Below are 19,732 nucleotides of genomic sequence, written 5' to 3'. Positions count from 1 at the left end.
CATTCACACGTAACACATCCATCCAACTTTGCCTTTCTAGTTCATCCATCTAATTTATATAATGAAAAAGTTCATAATCCGTATTTCGTTTCAAGGTGTAAAAGTAACACAATTTTGGGTGCATATCAATAAGAACAATGTAGACGACCTCTTAGTTCCCACCTTTCTGAATGTATGTGAAATTTCATTCAAAGTTGAGGGAACATGACCACTGTACAAAATGAGCAGGAATCAGAGCGTGTAGCAGGTTATCTCGGGATGACACAGTCTGGCACCCATAGAATGGCAGAGCTCTCACCACCAGTGCTCACTCGCTCACCTCTGGAGGAAAACAAAAGACCCCCTGCTAATGAGCAGCACAGGTGACAGGAGAGATAGAAAGCGAGTCAGAAATAGAGACGGACTGCGTATGAGTACTGTCACGTATGTGTGAATGAGAGAGTGGGCAGGAAGCGCACACACACAGCCACCTGCCACTCGATGCTGCGGTTGAAGCCGTAATGAAGCATACAAGCTGTCATGCTCTTGTAGCCTGATAAACACACTGACTGAACAGCAGTGACAGTCCCATCCCTTCCGTGATCCCTCTCACCCTAGGACATTCACAGCCACGACACCGCAGTGATTGTTTCCTAGGAAAGAAAATGTTGTAATTATTTATTCACCCTAATGCCGTTCGGAACCCGTCTGCTGTTATCTTGTCTCTAAAGAACAAAATGAGTACTTTTGAAGAATCCTAATGCAGCTTGTGAACATACAATGGCATACAATAAAACCATTCATTATGAGAGCATTAGATCAGGTAAATCATAGACAAAACCATATATAAGTTTTCTGACATTATTATTATCATTACACTGTTCTGTGATGTTTACACTCATATTTATCTCATTGTACCAGCTGTATAGTATCACTTATCTGGATTGTTTCTAGCAGGAGGGCCAGCTGTGCTTACATTTCTGTGCTTTTTGAGTTTCAGAAGGTTATGATTATGTGTAGCTACAGTATGTGCATGTGAGTATTGCTCCGACACAATGTGTTTTTTGGCAGAGGGAGGTGAGAAACAGCTGTCTTCTCACCTGCTGAGAGACTCTGGCACTCATAAACTTGTGAAACCTAGCAGATAAGAATAAAACCTAATACATGCCCTTGTGTGATGGTAAAACACACGACAGGGGAGCACAGACAGGATATCAGCAGTTTTTCTTTATCCTACAGACATAAATAACCGTCCCTGTGACCAAGCACGTCAGGGAGTCGCGGATCTGATTTACACCAGCATTCAACAACAAATCTCTACATTGTAATATTATAGAAATATATATACAGTATAGGTCCACTTATAATATTAGGCAATGTTTCTTGCACTTGCAAGTCATAATTGAGTTTTACACAACCATTATTTCCCCCACCCCCGTCTCTTTATTTAAATAAATTAATACTTTTATTTAGCAAGGATGCATTAAATTGATGGAAAGTGACAGTAAAGACATTCGTATTGGTACAAAAACAAAATACATTTCAAATAAATGCTGTTCTTTTGAACTTTCTATTCATCAAATAATCCTGAGAAAAATATCACGGTTTCCGCAAAAATATTAAGTAGCACACAACACTGTTTTCAACATGATAATAATAAGAAATATTTCTTGAGTACCAAAACAGAGAAAGTTCAGCTTTGTCATCACAGGAATAAATTACATTTAATTACATTATTTTAAATTGTAATAATAATTAAATATATTACCATTTCATTGTCTTTTTGATCAAAATAAATGCAGTCTTGGTAAGCATAATAAACTTTTTTTCTTTTTTTAAAAAAATCTTACCTTATGACTGGCTTGCATTTATGCATATAGAATGAGTAACAAGGCCTCTGTCAAATTTCTAAATGCTAAATAGGTGTTTATATGTCAATGTGGGATGTCATATATTAATATTTTGATGTCCAAGGTTTTTATTTTTGGGACATAATACAAATCTCTCTAAAAAAAAAAAAAAAAAAAAAAGATGAACAAACAAATAATTTAAAATAATTAATATACTTAAATATATGAAATATAATATTATGTAATGTCATAAAATAATACAGCAATATTAAATATCTGAACAGTCATGACATAACATTATAAATGACCCCTTTTTGGTCGCTTAGGTTCCCATTTCTAATCTTGATGGATTACATACAGGAATTTTCGTTGTAAATATCTAAATCTAAATTCTTGATTGAACTCTTTCATTTCAAAATAAATCAAGTGAAATCATGTTTTGCATGACATATGTCCATGTGTATTTATACTGTTCTTGCATTTGGCTGAATACTATACAATGTACTTAAGAATTACATGCAATGCTCCGGATGTAAAATATGGATGGTACCATCTGAAATAGTACTGAAGATTCATCACAATGATTGCTTTTGGAGCTTTTTTCTTTTTGTTTGTTTTGTTTTCTGTCCAAGCTTAAGACGACATGCCCTAAACACTGCACGTCTGCTGTGCGACTATGGGATTGTGTAATATGGCATCCCATGGGGATTAAAGGAAATTTAAGATATGGCCGAACAACCAGAGACCAGAGGAAGCTTTAGTGCTCGTGTCAGACGGAGAGGGGAATTTTACAGCCGCAAAACGGGAGATCAGGGAAGCAGTGTTTACCGTTTCACATTTCCCACTATTTACAAGGCGTAATCTCCTTCGTTCTACATTCCAGGTGCTGACGAATGACCCTGGCAAGTGCAGAGGCAGAGAGTGCCCTGTTTTCCTGCACACCGGATAACTTCACCTAAAACTGGGTGCTGTGGCCAGGCCATTTAGCTGCCAAAACACGGATTAGCTCTCTCAGCCATTCAAGTGAATGGGCAAGTGCAATCTAGACATCAGGACACCTCAAGGTGTACGGTCAGTTCTCAGTGAGTGAACAAGCATGAGTCAGAAGAATTATACATGTGCAATTCAATGTCTGCAATTACAGAAAAGGAGATTCAGTCATTATTGGTGTTCAGTCAATCAGAGATATGAATCAGCAATGCCTAATGCCGTGTCTGCTCACCTAATGCATCATTACTGACAATTTTATGTGACTGCATGTGAAAACTGCCTCTACATATTACCATAAACCTATGACCTTTAGTATTTGTAAACAGAGTTTGAAATTGGCCTATAATGCAAAACAGGATTTACTGAGAGCGGATAAAGATATTTAATCTTCAAAGACAACATGAAGAGCATTCATATTGCTATAACCTTTACGTATAATGTGATGAGTGAAACAGAAAATTATAACTGTATAATGGGGGGGGGGGGGGATGGGGGGGTTGGATTGGATTGGATTGGGTTGTGAAAAGTAGGTTAGAAGAGTATTGCTTAATATTGTTTTTCCACACAGGCAAGGCCAAGTTTATGTCAGTAAAAAAAAAAAATGTTCTAGAGGTAGACATAAAAACAAAAACAAAAAAAGATTAGACGGTCACATGACTTTATATCTCACAATGGTGAACCGATTTGAATGGTTACGTAACAGGATTACATATTATTGCTTGGCTTAAAGTTTGTTAAAAAAAATATCTTATGCTCACCAAGGCTGCATTTATTTAAATACAGCTCATTATCTAAAATACAGTAAAAATGGGATTTTTTTAAATTAATATTTCAATATAAAATAACTCCTTTCTATTTAAAATATGTTTAAAAATTGTATTTATTCATGTGATGGCAAAGCTGAATTTTCATCAGCCACTGATATTTCTAATTATTATAATATTATCAGTGCATAAGACAGTTGTGCTTATATATATATATATATATATATATATATATATATATATATATATATATATATATATATATATATATATATATATATATATATATATATATATGAAGAGTTCAGATGCAAAAGCCTCTAAGTACCATCTGAAATTTTCATTTTTATCAAGCTTGTATATTTAAGTTCAATAATTTCACTTAAATGGCAATGCAAATTACCTATTAATTGTCATTTAAGTGAAATTACTTAACTTAAATATACAAGCTTTATAAAAATGATCATTCTAGAAGAAAATTTCAGATGGCACTTAGAGGCTTTTGCATCTGAACTCTTCATATATATATATATATATATATATATATATATATATATATACAGACTGTATACTGTATATAAGGGTTATAGTGCTAAGAGTTGCACAGCATGTATATTCTGATGTTGCATTAGTCTTCAGCTTTCAATTTAAGCACTTCAACACTGTGAATTTCTTCGATAATGCACAGTTAAATTTTGTTTATTGCATTTTTTTTTTCATTGCAATTGTTTATTGTAATTAAAATGAATCTCATTGTCGCGAGAAAAACAACTTCACAAACAGTTTACAGACCTATTTATGTTCTGGAAAAAAGATTATACATTAATGATAGGAAACAAACAAAAGGAAAAAAAATGGAAACAAACTAATTTAGAGGTCTTTAGAATCGCATGGAAAGACAGTATGTCACGTTATAACAAGGCCCTAAAATCGGCCCGGGCTGAGCACCTCCGCAAACTAATAGAAAACAACCAAAACAATCCTAGGTTTTTATTTAACACCGTGGCTAGACTAGCAAATAAACAGATGTCACCTGATCAAAATATTCCGTTACAGTTTAGTAGCAATGATTTCATGAAGTTCTTCACTGAGAAAATAGAAAACATCAGAACCACAATTGTAAACGTTCAGTCCTCAATCGCGCCTTATAATCCAGCCTCAATTATCACCCCGTAAGAACAATTACAGTGCTTTACAACTATAGAACAAAAAGAGTTAAATAAACTTATCACTTCATCTAAAACAACAACATGTTTATTAGATCCTATACCAACTAAACTACTGAAAGAAGTGTTACCTGTAGTGGAAGAGCCTCTCCTCAATATTATTAACTCATCTTTATCTTTAGGTCATGTTCCAAGAACATTTAAATTGGCAGTTATAAAACCACTCATTAAGAAACCACAATTAGATCATAATAACCTAGCAAATTATAGACCCATTTCAAATCTTCCTTTTATGTCTAAAATACTAGAAAAAGTTGTATCCGCCCAACTGGGCTCTTTCTTGCAAGAAAATGACATCTATGAAAAGTTTCAGTCTGGATTCAGACCGCACCATAGCACTGAAACTGCGCTTGTTAAAATCACTAATGATTTACTATTAGCTTCTGACCAAGGCTGTATCTCAATACTAGTTTTACTTGATCTTAGTGCTGCGTTCGATACTATAGATCACACAATACTCTTAGATCGACTACAAAATTATACTGGTGTTCAAGGACAAGCATTAAGCTGGTTCAGATCATACTTATCTGACCGCTACCATTTTGTCTATTTAAATGGAGAAAAATCGATCATAACTCCAGTAAACTATGGAGTGCCGCAGGGATCTGTGTTGGGCCCTCTGTTATTCTCAATATATATGCTGCCACTTGGAAATATTATAAGGAAACATGGAATTAGTTTCCATTGTTATGCTGATGACGCTCAAATCTATATTTCATCACGGCCAGATGAAAACGCTAAATTATCCAAATTGACAGAGTGTGTTAAAGATATAAAAGATTGGATGACGCGCAATTTTCTTTTATTAAATCCAGACAAGACAGAGGTACTAATCATCGGTTCAAAAAACCGCCCACAAAACCTCTCACACTACAACTTTAACATAGTAGGAGGATGTCCTGTTACTTTATCCTCTACAGTAAAAGACCTGGGTGTTATACTAGACTGCAACCTGTCTTTTGAAAATCATATTTCATATGTTACAAGAACCGCCTTTTTCCACCTTAGAAACATTGCTAAGCTACGTAACATGCTATCAGTTTCTGATGCAGAAAAGTTAGTTCATGCATTCATGACATCGAGACTAGATTACTGTAATGCTTTATTAGCCAGTTGTCCTGCATCCTTAATAAACAAGCTACAGTTAGTCCAAAATGCCGCCGCTAGAGTTCTTACTATATCAAGAAAATATGATCATATAACACCAATTTTATCATCACTACATTGGTTACCTATAAAGTTCCGTATTAATTACAAGGTATTGCTACTGACTTATAAAGCCCTAAACGGCTTAGCTCCAGTCTATTTAACGGACCTTCTATCGCCCTATAATCCATCGCGCTCTTTAAGATCACTAAATTCGAGACTTTTGGTCATACCTAGGATATCTAGGTCCACCAAAGGAGGGAGAGCATTTTCACATTTAGCTCCAAAACTCTGGAATAGTCTTCCAGATACTGTTCGTTGCTCAGACTCGCTCTCCCAGTTTAAAACTAGATTAAAGACGCATCTCTTCAGCCAGGCATTCATATAATACTTTTAATCTTACAGTTCAAACTACAATCCGACCTCTAGTTCATAGACGCCAGAGGAGAACTGGCCCCCGACTGAGCCTGGGTTCTCCCAAGGTTTTTTTTTCTCCATCAGGTCACCTGATGGAGTTTTTTCGGTTCCTTGCCACTGTTGCCTTTGGCTTGCTCAGTTGGGGATATTTAATTTAATTAATCAAACAATACTATTGATCAGCATTACCAAACGTGGACGTTTTCCACTAGAAACAAACATTGATGTATTATTTTAATTTAATACTGTGAAGCTGCTTTGATACAATCTGTATTGTGAAAAGCGCTATATTAATAAACTTGACTTGACTTGACTTGATAGGGCATAGGCAATCTCATAATGCATTGCCACGAGCTCTGTTACAATAAAAAAAAAATAAATAAATAAAAAAAAAAAAAAAAGATATCCAGATTTGCAGTTGAGGTGAAAGAAATGTCTATTATAATTTCCATTATTATTCCATGTCCATTGTAATCTCATATTTCGGAGACATTCTACAATTATGTTGTAGATATGTAGAACATTCCAAGTTGGTCACTAATGACTTTGTGATACTACCTTAGAAGGCAGATATCTAGGTTTGGATTAGTGCTAATAACAGGACAAATCAACAGTCTATTCTAGCGTTGGCAGGTTGTCTTCCAGGAGACTGAAAACATTTATTTAAAGGTGACAGGGTTGAGGTGACAGGATTTTCAGGGATAGCTGTGATAAACAGCTTTCTTAGACTTGAAGAGAATCTGCCAATCACAAAGGGATTTTAAGGCTCATGATACAAACAAGTGTTCTTTATGTACTGCAGCTCGGTTTGATTTTCTCATCTTATCCTTTGACCTTAGCAGCTCTCTGCACCCTCACATATGACTAGGGTTGCCACCTTCAATACAGAAAAATAAGGGACGCCTGCCGGGGGGGTTGGGGGTCTGATGACGTGCCAGTGGTGGTAAATCACAACTTAAAACATGTTTTCATAAAAATATTAAGATTGAACATTTTCTACAGTAGCCTATTGAAGGATGCAATCATTTACATTAGTTAAGTTGTTTATTTGCTTCACATAGGCACTATATTTCTATTATTAAATATATCTCTCTTATTATAATAATGCTTATGTGTCCGACTGTACACCTTAACCGTAATAAACAAATCGGTAACACTTTACAATAAGGTTCATTAGTTAACTACATTAATTAACATTAACTAATAATGAACTGCACTTATACAGCATTTGTTCATCTTTGTTAATGTTAATTTCCACATTTATCAAAAGTAAAGATGAAAAACCGCACTCTCAGGTTCTATTTTCATACATTTATTATTACCATGTCCTCACAGACGCGTTTCGGCCTAAGCCATCATCAGTGTGTACTATGAAACACCGAAAAGATTGTTTTTTAAAAGAAACACATCGCAGGTGAACCTCATTCCGCAAATCATCAGCACCTTCAGGTGCATCAAGTTACCAACATTGTGGAAACACCAGGAATAACACATCATACCATATGTAATGTCCATGTGACCCTTATGAACAATTTATACAAAAAAAATAATAATAATAATTTCAAATTACATGATTCCATAAAAAATAATAATTCAAAGGCAATTCTTCATTTAAACCATTAGGGTATACTGTTTGAAGTGTATAAACAAATTAATTTCAGAATACATGATAAATAAATAAAAAAAAAAAAAAAATAAATAAATAAATAAATAAATAAATATATATTAATTTCAAATTACATGATTTCATAAACAATTCAAAGGCAATTCTTCATTTAGACCATTAGGGTATACTATTTGAACTGTATAAAGAAATTAATTTCAGAATACATGGTAAATACATTTTTACATGATTTCAATGACAAATTACATGATTTCATAAAAAACAATTCAAAGGCAATTCTTCATTTAAACCATTAGGGTATACTGTTTGAAGTGTATAAATCCAAAATGACTCTCGCTGAAGAAGGTAACGCTCCCTATTTCCACCCCGTTGAAAAGGTTTAACTAACTCAATGCCTTGAAATTTCAAAGTACAGATATCATGTCCAAACTCATTAAAATGTCTCGCCACGGGTGACTTAATATCGTGATTGCGTATGTTACTTTTGTGTTCGTGTAATCTTGTTCTTAACTCTCTTTTTGTTTTACCAACATAACAGAGCCCACATGGGCATTTCAGCAAGTAAACAACAAAGGACGTACGGCAAGTAATTCTCCCTCTCACAGAGAATGTCTTGCCGGTCCGTGGATGTGAAAAGGAATTACCCATAATCATCGCATTACAATTAATGCAACTCCTACAAGGGAAATTGCCCGGATCAAGGGCTGTAAGCCAATTGGTAGGCGAAGTGTAAGAATCAGCTCTAACCAGCATATCTCTCAAATTACGTGATCTCTTATAAGCAAAAAGCGGAGGGTTTTGAAAAGTCTGGGCGATCTGTGTGTCACTCGATAAAATATGCCAATGTTTATTCACTATTGATTTGATCTTACCCGAAAGGGGAGAAAATGTCGTAGATAAGACAACTCGATTATCTGAAATGACTGTTTTTTTCTTAAAAAGTGATTCACGTTCAATACCACGTACCCTGTCCAAACTCGAGTCGAGATTCATATTATCGTAACCTTTTGAAAGGAACCGGTTATATACTACTTTCACCTGGTTTTCAAATTCTTCATCAGTACTACAAATCCTTCTTATACGCAAAAACTGACTATACGGGAGGCTTTTTTTCATAGATGGAGGGTGATAACTTTTAGAATGTAAAAAATTATTCTTATCTGTGGATTTACGATATACTGTCGTCTGAAGAGTCTGTCCAGTAGATCTAAAAACCTTAACATCAAGAAACGATATAGAAGACATACTGTATTCCAATGAAAATCGTATGGAGTCAAGTCTGGAATTTAAGAATTCGTGAAATTGATTAAGTTCTTCAACTGTTCCACTAAAAACGAAAAACACATCGTCAATATATCGAAACCAACACTTCAAACAGTGATGAAAAATGTTACTTGAAGAATACACAAAGTCTGCTTCAAATTTACCCATGAACAAGTTTGCATAATTAGGGGCAAATGGAGATCCCATTGCCGTACCTTTCACTTGATGATAAAAACCGTTTTCAAATTTGAAATAGTTCCACATTTACTAATACTTTATTCGAATCTTGTTAATATTAGTTAATGCACTGTGTACTAACATGAACAGCTTTATTTCTATTAACTAACATTAACAAAGATTAATACTGTAACAAATGTATTACTCATTGTTAGTTCATGTTAGTTAATAATACATTAACTAATGTTTAATAAATGGACCTTATTGTAAAGTGTTACCAACCAATCATACCATAACATGATTCATTTACATTTTTAACATTATTTCTTAACAAATAGGCAGCCTATGAAATCTAATGTAATCAATCAGAAAATTATTGAGGTGATTAAAAAACTGTCATTACACTATCTGTCTCAGGAGATGATTTAGGTATGAAGAACTGTGAGACGGTGTTTTGATTTCTGTGACCTCTGGCATTGCGGGAATGTTGCTCTCCCGAGGCATGCTGTCGCACATCTGACAAGCCACCGTGCGCAACAGAGAACACTCGCCGACAAATTGTGCAATTGGCTTTATATTCATTTACGCTGACACTTTCAAGCCAAGTATTTGATTCCTACCACTCTCGTCTGTACTTTTGCATCCGCTTTCGTTTCAGCGCTGGACGCGGGGGGTTATCTGGAGCAGCCTCCGCCATTCTTTCAAATCAACTCTCTGCAAGAGACCCGCCCTCCTCTGACTCTGATTGGCTGTGACCCTGAAACAAACCAATCAATCCAACAATGGCAGCAGCGAGTATTACCCAATCAGGGACAGAATAGGACGAGTCTTCACAGAATGCCGGTGGGATGATTTGCATGAGAGATGCTGCATTGAAGACAACTCCGAAAATACGGGACAAACCACGTTCCGTATTGATTCAAAACGGGACGCACTATTTTATTCTCAAATACGGGACAATTCCGTATTTTAAGGGACGGGTGGCAACCCTACATATGACCTCCAAGACTTCGTTTGACAGGAGTTGTTGATTTGTGACTTTCTGGATGCTATAAAAGCAATAAAGCATGAGAGACAGTGATTTACCTCTGTTAAGCTGTGTTGTAGGCACTATATAATGCGGATTCCCCCCCCCCCCCCCCCCCCGTAACCATGGAAAAAGCATTGCAGCAGATGGCTTATTGCTTTTACAGAATCCAACATGATATGACTGACATGAATGTTCAAAAATACAACTTAAAGGGGTCATAGACTGAGAATTCAAATGTTCCTTGATCCTTTGACAGTTAAGAGTTTGTTATACTATAAAAATACCCTGTAAGTTTCAAAACTCTTGTTATTCCAAAAACTGCTTTTATTGAAACCAAGGCCAGTAAATGGCAGGATCTAAAAAGTGGAGACTTGTGACATCACAGGGCAGCTTTGGCCCCGTCCACTGGAGCATTAGTTACCTTCTAAACGCTATCTTAATGCTAGGATAGTTTGGTTTTTTTCCCAACAATGTGACTGTCTCAGCAGTGCATTATTTGTAATTATTCAGGTTCAGACAGATTGTCTCTCAAAATATCGTTCAATACTGTTTATGCATTAGTAAATCAAGCCAGTGACTAAACAACCATCTTCACGTCGTTTCTCTTAGTAGGATGAAAATAATCTTATTTAAACTGTGATTAAATTATATAAAGAAAGCAATCAAAAAACGCTCCCTTTCCAATTGCCCTGTTTATCTGGACACTTGCCAAAACTCATTGAAATCAATCATCACAAAATCACGACGCTGTTACAATGTACAGTACAACGAAGCTCTTACTGTATTTACATCGTGTTTGCATTGTTATTTGGTGAAAGCCAGAGGTGTAAAGCCCGGGTTTAGAAAGTAAAAGTCCTCCTCAGTAGCTATTGTTCCAGTCACCTGGATTTGCTAATTAGCACAGTTTTCAGCCAGGAAAAACAAATTAGTGAAATCAGCTGGCTGAGTTCATGGGTGGAATAAATGCAGGGCAGGACTTTTACTTTCTGACCCCTGGACTGCAAGGCATCAGGCGTTTCCATCACGCGAAAAGACCGACGCAAGTCACGCGACACTAGTGTAGGTGTATGCTCACCCCCTGTATGCTGCTTTGCTTAAAATTAAACGATGTACAGCACAATAACGAATTCATAGCTAAAATTAAATCTGAATACAAACCTGTATTTTACCGAGAACATGCACCAATTTGACAGAGCTGCACTGCTCTCTCCTGAAGAGGTCGCAAAAAGCCTGCGATAAATAACCTCAATGCCTGGGTTTTTATATCTGACCCAAGATCTGGGTAACACAAGAAAACAACCCAAACACGGTTGTTACGTCTGACCCAGGAGCTGGGTAACACAAATACTACCCAAATACTGAAATAACCTAGCCTGACGTCGTCATACTCAGATTCTAGTCAGAATGTGAGTCTGATACTGGTCCATTGAGCTTTGATTATAGGGCGTGTTTCAACCGAACCAGGAAAGAAAATGCCTCTGCACTCAATTGGATAGACCAACAACCAATCAGAGCAACGGAGTAAGTTTTCATTCATGTTTCCGATCGACAAATGCCTTGATCGCGGTTCTCTTTTCCTCTTTTAAAATTAATGCGCTGTCGATATCTTCTATAACAGACGCGATGGCGGAATTTACACATGATGTTTCATAAACAAAGTTCGGCAGGAGCACGTTCACATAATCAATCCAATCAACTTGTCATCAAACACAATGTCTACACTATCAGCATGAGAGGAAGCATATTATTCACTCTGTCAACTCACCTAACATTCCTTGACAGTTTTCAGCATCCCTCCACTCACTCTCAGCTTGTCCTTCCACAGCCAGGAATACGGGGGGAGTAGCCTACTTTGGGTTCGGGCCGAATACCGAGCCCGAGCCCGAGCCCGAGCCCTCTCCTCAGACAGCACGCCAAATATGCATTTATTCTATCTGACTTATTTGTAAGCGTGAACTCGTGAAATCTCAATTCTCCAGCGGCAGTCATTTGTATTCAACCCAAGCGCTCGTTGATGACGTGGATGATTACGTTACCGTTGCTCATCTGTCCATCATCGTATAAAGCCCGCCCCTGACAATTTGATTGGTCCGAACAATTTTTGTTCGGGCATAATAGCTCCTCAACGGATCGAGTCCAGACCGAACTTCCCGACCTAAAAATTTTGTGGGCGGGGCTAAGTTCGGCTGGCATCCAGGCTAGAAATAACCCATAAAATGACCCAAAAGGCTCAACCCAGTATTTGGGTAGAAACAAATAACCCAAGATTTTTTTAGAGTGACCCAGTGATTTTAGAGTGATTTTTTTAGACCCAAGTCTTTAAGTCATCATGAAATTAAAATTGACTCTTTTCTGTCTCTTGAATACCCTTTTAAAATGTACTCTTTTCTGTCTCTTGAATACCCTTTTGGGTTATGGTCTTGGTTATGGGGTCAAAATCACCACAAAGATGCTTACTTGACCTTGTGGAGATTTTCTTGTCCCCATGAGTAAAAAAAAAAAAAAACACGATCATACTACAATCATACTAAATAATTGTTATTTGAAAATGTAAAAATGCAGAAAGTTTTCTGTGATGGGTATAGGTTTAGTGTTGGTGTAAGGGGATATAATAAACAGTTTCTACAGTATGATAATCATTATGTTTATGGAGAGTCCCCACAAAGATAGCCAAACAGAGTGTTTGTGTGTGTGTGTGTGTGTGTGTGTGTGTGTGTGTGTGTGTGTGTGTGTGTGTGTGTGTGTGTGTGTGTGTGTGTGTGTGTGTGTGTGTGTGTGTGTTGTCTGAAAGGATACAGCTCATTGGTTGTTTGAGGGTTTCCAGTAAATCTGCTAGCTCTGTGTTCAGCTGCGGCCACAGGCTGCTCTTCTCTGCAGCATCTGTTCCTGTCACATACTGTAATCTTCCATGCAACGCTGACCTTACCCCATCCACACCAAACACTGGCCAGAGATGATCCGCAGTCCAGAGGGAATCTCGTGGCCAGCGCATGCATGAACAGTGGAAGCCCACCATAGCTATAGCTCTCCTTCCCCTGAGGTCTCCTGGAAAACATGGCAACAGAGATGTATACAAAAATAGTACGCTGCTCAACTGTTTTCAACATTGATAATAATAAGAAATGTTTCTTGAGCATCATTAGAATGATTTCTGAAGGATCATGTGACACTGAAGACTTAATTAATGATGCTGAAAATTCAGCTTTGCATCACAGGAATAAATTACATTTATTAAGTGAGCATAAATACTTGTAAGCCCGACTCAATTGGCCCAATGGAGGCATCCGGTCAGAGGGTGAAGGTTTTTGCGCGTTACTGTCTTTCCTCGTGGCAAAGTAATTTGATTAAATGAAATACATGTTCTCATATGTATTAACTCGTTATTTCATCTGACTCCATAAATGAAAAGGTTTTAATGATATCTGTGCATCATTAAATGTGAGCGAATGTTTGACTATCCTTTTTAACTCTTTATTGAAAATAATGTCCGTTAAAATAAAATAAAATGTTTACGAATTTATTATGTCACGTAAATGTATCATGCAAATTTCATAATCGGTTCAAAGATAATCAATACAATAACATCCATATGCTCAGAGATAAAGAGTAAAAGATAGGCTAAACCCGACATTTAGAAAAATACATAATGCTGAAGTCCTTAAGGTCCTTCAACAGTATGGGCTGATCTTACAGAATCGTGAAACCTGAGCCTCTTGTTGCATTTCATTATATAGACAGAAACTTCTTTTCACATGGAAACATTTGCTAACAATCGGAATTTGCATTCAGAGTTTACACCTTTCAAAAGCAGGAGGCCATTTGCCTGGAAGACCCACCCTCCTTTGTGTGCAAGTTATCTCTAAACTCTTAAAAACGTTATTACCTTTTGGTTTACTTCTTAGGGAATGAGACCTTTGTACTTAAAGGTATAGCGGAGGATTTTCCAGAATTTTAGAAAAGAACCGCCCTCTCCACTTTTTTAAAAAATGCACATGCGCAACACTCTACCTGCTCCCGAGAGGGAACGCCTATTAAACGTGTGCACGAGAGAGCAAATCGAGATGTTTACCATGTCTACGCGGTGTGTGACTTGTGCCAGGGCTAGCATCGCTAATCATAGCTTACATTAACTTTTACTAGCAGTGATTTTAAATGGATTTCTCCAAATAGCATGCCAAACTTTACCTGTCGAGTAGAAACTTCGTGACTGAGGCATCAGTGGGAAGCCCAACCTGTGTTTTGAGTGCACGCCATCGTGTGAAATATTCTCCCAAAAACACTCTGGTCTTGTTTCTATCTTCTGCGGCCTTTCTCCTCTTCTCATACACCTCGTAGACTTTTTTCCTCTTGCGACCCTCAGCCATTTTCAAAGGAATGGCTGAAACCGTAGCTCACCACACATATACACCTGAAAGTGCGCATGCGCAGAAAGCGAAAACTATAGGGACGAGCACATATGACGGCCTTACGTAAACATATCACCAGTATGATTGACACTTAGGAGGACCAATAGTCTTGATGATCCACCCGGAAAAAGAAAATCCTCCGATATACCTTTAATGGACGTAAAAAATCCATTAAAAAGATCAAAATATCCATAACAAATTAGTCTGGCAAAAACCGCTGTTTCACATTATCATTGAAGATGAAAACAAAACACTCAATAATTAAATAATCTTATAAAATGAACAGTTCTAAAACCGTAAAATCTCTTTTTGTGATCCATGAAAAACAAAAAATAGTAGCATATGGGTTCAGATTGACATGAAGGTGATAAAAAAACAGCATTTTCATTTAACCCCTTAATGCCCAAAAATGTTATATTATTGAAGTATTTCAAAAACAAAATACTATAGTTCCAGAGGTTTTTTGCAGACACACAGCATATATTGGAATGAATAAATCAACTGTTACAAAGCCCTTGAAAAAATAACAGACTAGTTTTTCAAGATGATACATGAAAATCACAATGTTTGGTCTAGATTGTGAATGTAGTGGTATGTATTTTATTTCCATGAATACATGTAAAAATATAGATGCATACAAGGTATGGTTAAACAACAACAACAAAAACCTAGAACAAAGTCAGCATGAGGCTTTGTATAACAAGCATGCTACCTTCAACCCCAACCTCCAGGAGCTTCAAAATGATCAAATCCACATAAAATTATGAGAGAGTGAGAGTGAGAATAAACAGAGAGTGAAATGTCTGTTGCTCATGTCAGACAGTGTGCTCGTCTGTTTCAGAAGAAAGCTATCTGTAATGACTTCTGACAGTTAACACAGCCTTTTTTGTCTACAACTAGCAGTCTAGGTTACATGGAAAAGTCAGTCTTAAGTTTGTTGTTTTGCTTTTATCCTTCTTTTATATTTTGCACTCTATATAGTGCAAATTGTCATCAGTATCGTATGACAATAGATTATTGTATACTTTTATACTAAAGATAATTACAAGCTCAAATTAAAAGGAAATTGTCTCACTGGATTTTTTTTTTTTTTTTTTTTTTTTTTTTCAGCATTATTTACTGGCCCTCATGAAATTGCAAAGCTGTAGTTTCTGACTTTCTTTTGTGGAACACAAAATAAAATATTTTGCAAATACCACAAGGATATTTGTCCATTGGACCTTAAGTCCAACACCTTAACCACTTAGCCATCTTGGTTGGGACAAGGCTTTTTATTTTCACTCCAACAGAACCTCATAAAGATAATGTATTTATAATGCAATGAAGATAAATATAATGTATTTATAATGATATAGCCTTTATCACTGTATAGAATACTATAAAATAATATAATTTCAAACTCATTCTGTGATAAGAAGCCATATCACACCACTGCATACAAGAAGAACAATTACACTTAATGGCAACCAGCTTGAAATAACTTCCTTCTGTGGACTGAGATGGATAGATAGATAGATAGATAGATAGATAGATAGATAGATAGATAGATAGATAGATAGATAGATAGATAGATAGATAGATAGATACAATTCTTAAAGCTACACTGTGTAACTTTTTTAGTTGATTCTTAGCAAAAAAAACTTAGTTCTTTCAAAAATATATGTGCTCATTAATGTATATTTACTTCTTTCAAGTAATAAAGTATTGTCTTAAGTTTATAATCTGCCATTGAAAGTACATACGGGTGAGGGGTCTGAATGCCGGTCGCCATGTTGCCCCTCCATCTTGAAACTACATTAGCCAAAGAGGGACATGCCTGTAAATTCAAGCTTCGCCTTTTGCGTTTTTCACTCAGTGACACCGTGACGAATGCGAGGGGGAGATTACTCGCGAGTGCCGGCAGATTTGAAAGATAGTGTGGTGTGTGTGTGTGTGTGTGTGTGTGTGTGTGTGTGTGCGTGCGTACTCACATTTGAAAGAGAGAATTAAAACGTCAACGCGACAGACAAATCAGCAAGACCATAGTCAATATTGGAGTAACTTTTCCCAGATGGAAAGAGCTCATGAGGAGAAAAGATTTTAAAACGGACGCCGAGGTTGCCTGCTTTCTTCTCGACAGGTAATTCAGCCTGTTGTAATTCATTTGTGTAAATTCGAAGTTTTATAGTTGCTTGTCTAACCATAGCATGGTTGTGCATAACGCCAGATCGACCTCTAGTATAACTTCATCCTCGCGTCAATGGTGAAAAAGTATTGTTTACCTTGTAACATAAATCTGTGCTGCGACGGATCACAGGTAATGAATAGTTTTAAAAGCGCAATTTTTTAAGCTATATAAAAAAAAGGACACTGTAAATTTTAGTTATTTTTAATTGCTTTTACTTTGTACACATTGTAACGTTAGCCTAATCTGATTATGCTGGGATAGCCGATTCCAAGGGTGACGTTTACCTCCTGACATCTGTCCTGTAGTTTTATTCATTTTAGACGTATTGTTTATTATTGTCATGGACGAAGTCGATAACTGGAAGCCATGTTAATCTTGGAATAATACGGCCACCGTAGGAATTAAAACGCCCTCGGAATTGAGAGGAACAGAAAGTTATATTCACTGGGTAGTCATATACAATTTCACCGCTAGATGGGGGTAAAAATCACACAGTGTAGCTTTAATCTGTAGGGTTTAATATGGAGCTGGCCCATCCTTTGCAGCTATAACAGCTTCAACTCTTATGCGAAGGCTTTCCACAAGGTTTAGGAGTGTGTTTATGGGAATTTTTGACCATTCTTATTGAAGCACATTTGTGAGGTCAGCCACTGATGTTGGACAAGAAGGCCTGGCTCGCATTCTCCGCTCTAATTCATCCCAAAGGTGTTCTGATCGGGTTAAGGTCAGGACTCTGTGCAGGTCAGTCAAGTTCCTACACTCCAAACTCGCACATCCATGTCTTTATGGACCTTGCTTTGTGCACTGGTGCGCAGTCATGTTGGAACAGGAAGGGGCCATCCCCAAACTGTTCCCACAAAGTTGGGAGCATGAAATTGTCCAAAATGTCTTGGTAATAATTCATTACATTTATATAATAATTAATAATTAACTACCACTTTCGTGGTTGAGTTGCTGTTGTTCCCAAATTGCTTCCACTATAAACCATATAAATACCATAAGGCTGGGACAATAAATTGATGCATCGCGATTCGTGGATCGATTCCAGTATTTTCCAAATGCATCGCCATTCTCTCTCGAATCAATTCTGAGCTTAGTTTTTAACAGCAGATGGCGCTGTAGACTAGTTTTTAACCGCACGCTCAAATGCTCGAAGAGCGATCGTGTGTTCGGCTGAGTCTGAGAATGTATTTGCACCTCAGAATACTTTTATGACGCAAGATTAATGTAAACAGCTTTATGAATGATTATTTTTTAGAAGTTTCAAGTGGTGTGTGTAAGGCATGGAAGCAAGCAGAGTACGGGTGTTTCTAAAGCACGCAGTGCCATCTGCTGTTAAAAACTAAGCTTAGAATCGATTCGAGACAGAATCGCAATGCATTCGGAAAATCTCTGAATCGATCCGGAATCATTTCTCGATGCATCGATTTATTGTCCCAGCCCTATAATACCACAAACAGTTGACTGTGGAATATTTAGAAGTGAGGAAATTTCACGAATGGACTTATTGCACAGATGGCAACCTATCATGGTACCATGCTTGAATTCACTGAGCTCCTGAGAGCGACCCATTCTTTCACAAATGTTTGTAGAAGCAGTCTTGATTTTATACAACTGTGGCCATAGAAGTGATTGGAACACCTGAATTAAATGATTTGGAGGGGTGTCCCAGTACATTTGGTGATAGATAGGCAGATAGGCTAATGAACAAATCTCAATCAGAGTCACAGCATTAAACTTGCACACAAAATATTTCTATAAAAAGTAGAACAGACACTGAAAACATATAAGAACAAAATATTCGCTCTAAAAACAGACATAAAATGCAGCGCGTGGGGACTTGAATTTGTATATCGTTTTTAATCGATCAACATTACATTAACCACTGTATCTTAAAAAAAAAAAAAAAAAAAAAAAAACAGTGCTTGTGAACTGTAGTTAACCCAGCTTTCCACGGACATCAAAACAGGTGGTGGAAGCTCTGCCAAGACCAGACTCTCTCTCTCTCTATTGGGCATGTGAAAATCAAAATGGCAGGTCTAGTTGGCACTCCAGGGATGCAAAGAGGCCACGTGTTGGGCATGTGAGAGAGAGGAGAAGCTGCAATGCAGACATACTCTGTTTGTTTTTAGGATTAATGTCCTGTCTCTGCAGGTCTCATGTTTGCACAGCCAGAGAATGAGTGAGGGAGTGAGCAAGAGAAAGAGAGAGAGGGCAGGTAGTACAAAGGAAGCTACAGTCCATGTCCCTTCCATGAAATACTCTCTTGCATGGGCTCAGTTGAGAGGGAAATCCTCCAGAGCATTCCAGGTGTCAGAGGCAGAAGTCTGACACCAGCCAGGATGATGACAAACTCAAGCTGCATGGCAATGATGCTGATATGAGTATCACACTCTGTCTGGAATGGGAATAGAGAGAACGGAACTGGCTGAGGAGGATGAGTGGATAGACATGCATATGTGATATGGGGTTTGTAGACCTCAAAATATCAAATAATGGGGTCATGAGCTCGCCGGCTATTGAGTTAGGAGTTAGCGCAGCCTGACTCTCATTTTAACACACATATTAGGACAGAAATTACACAATCTGTGTCAGTTATGTTGGTTTGTTCAATGCTGGAATAAAGATCTGATGACTTTGATAAATGGGAAAAGCTCTTTCCCATTTCTAGGCAGAGTTGGGTTTACAGTAAA

This window comes from Squalius cephalus (genome assembly GCF_949319135.1).
Source record: "Squalius cephalus genome assembly, chromosome: 20".
NCBI lineage: Eukaryota > Metazoa > Chordata > Actinopteri > Cypriniformes > Leuciscidae > Squalius > Squalius cephalus.
This window is presented reverse-complemented; position numbering follows the sequence as displayed.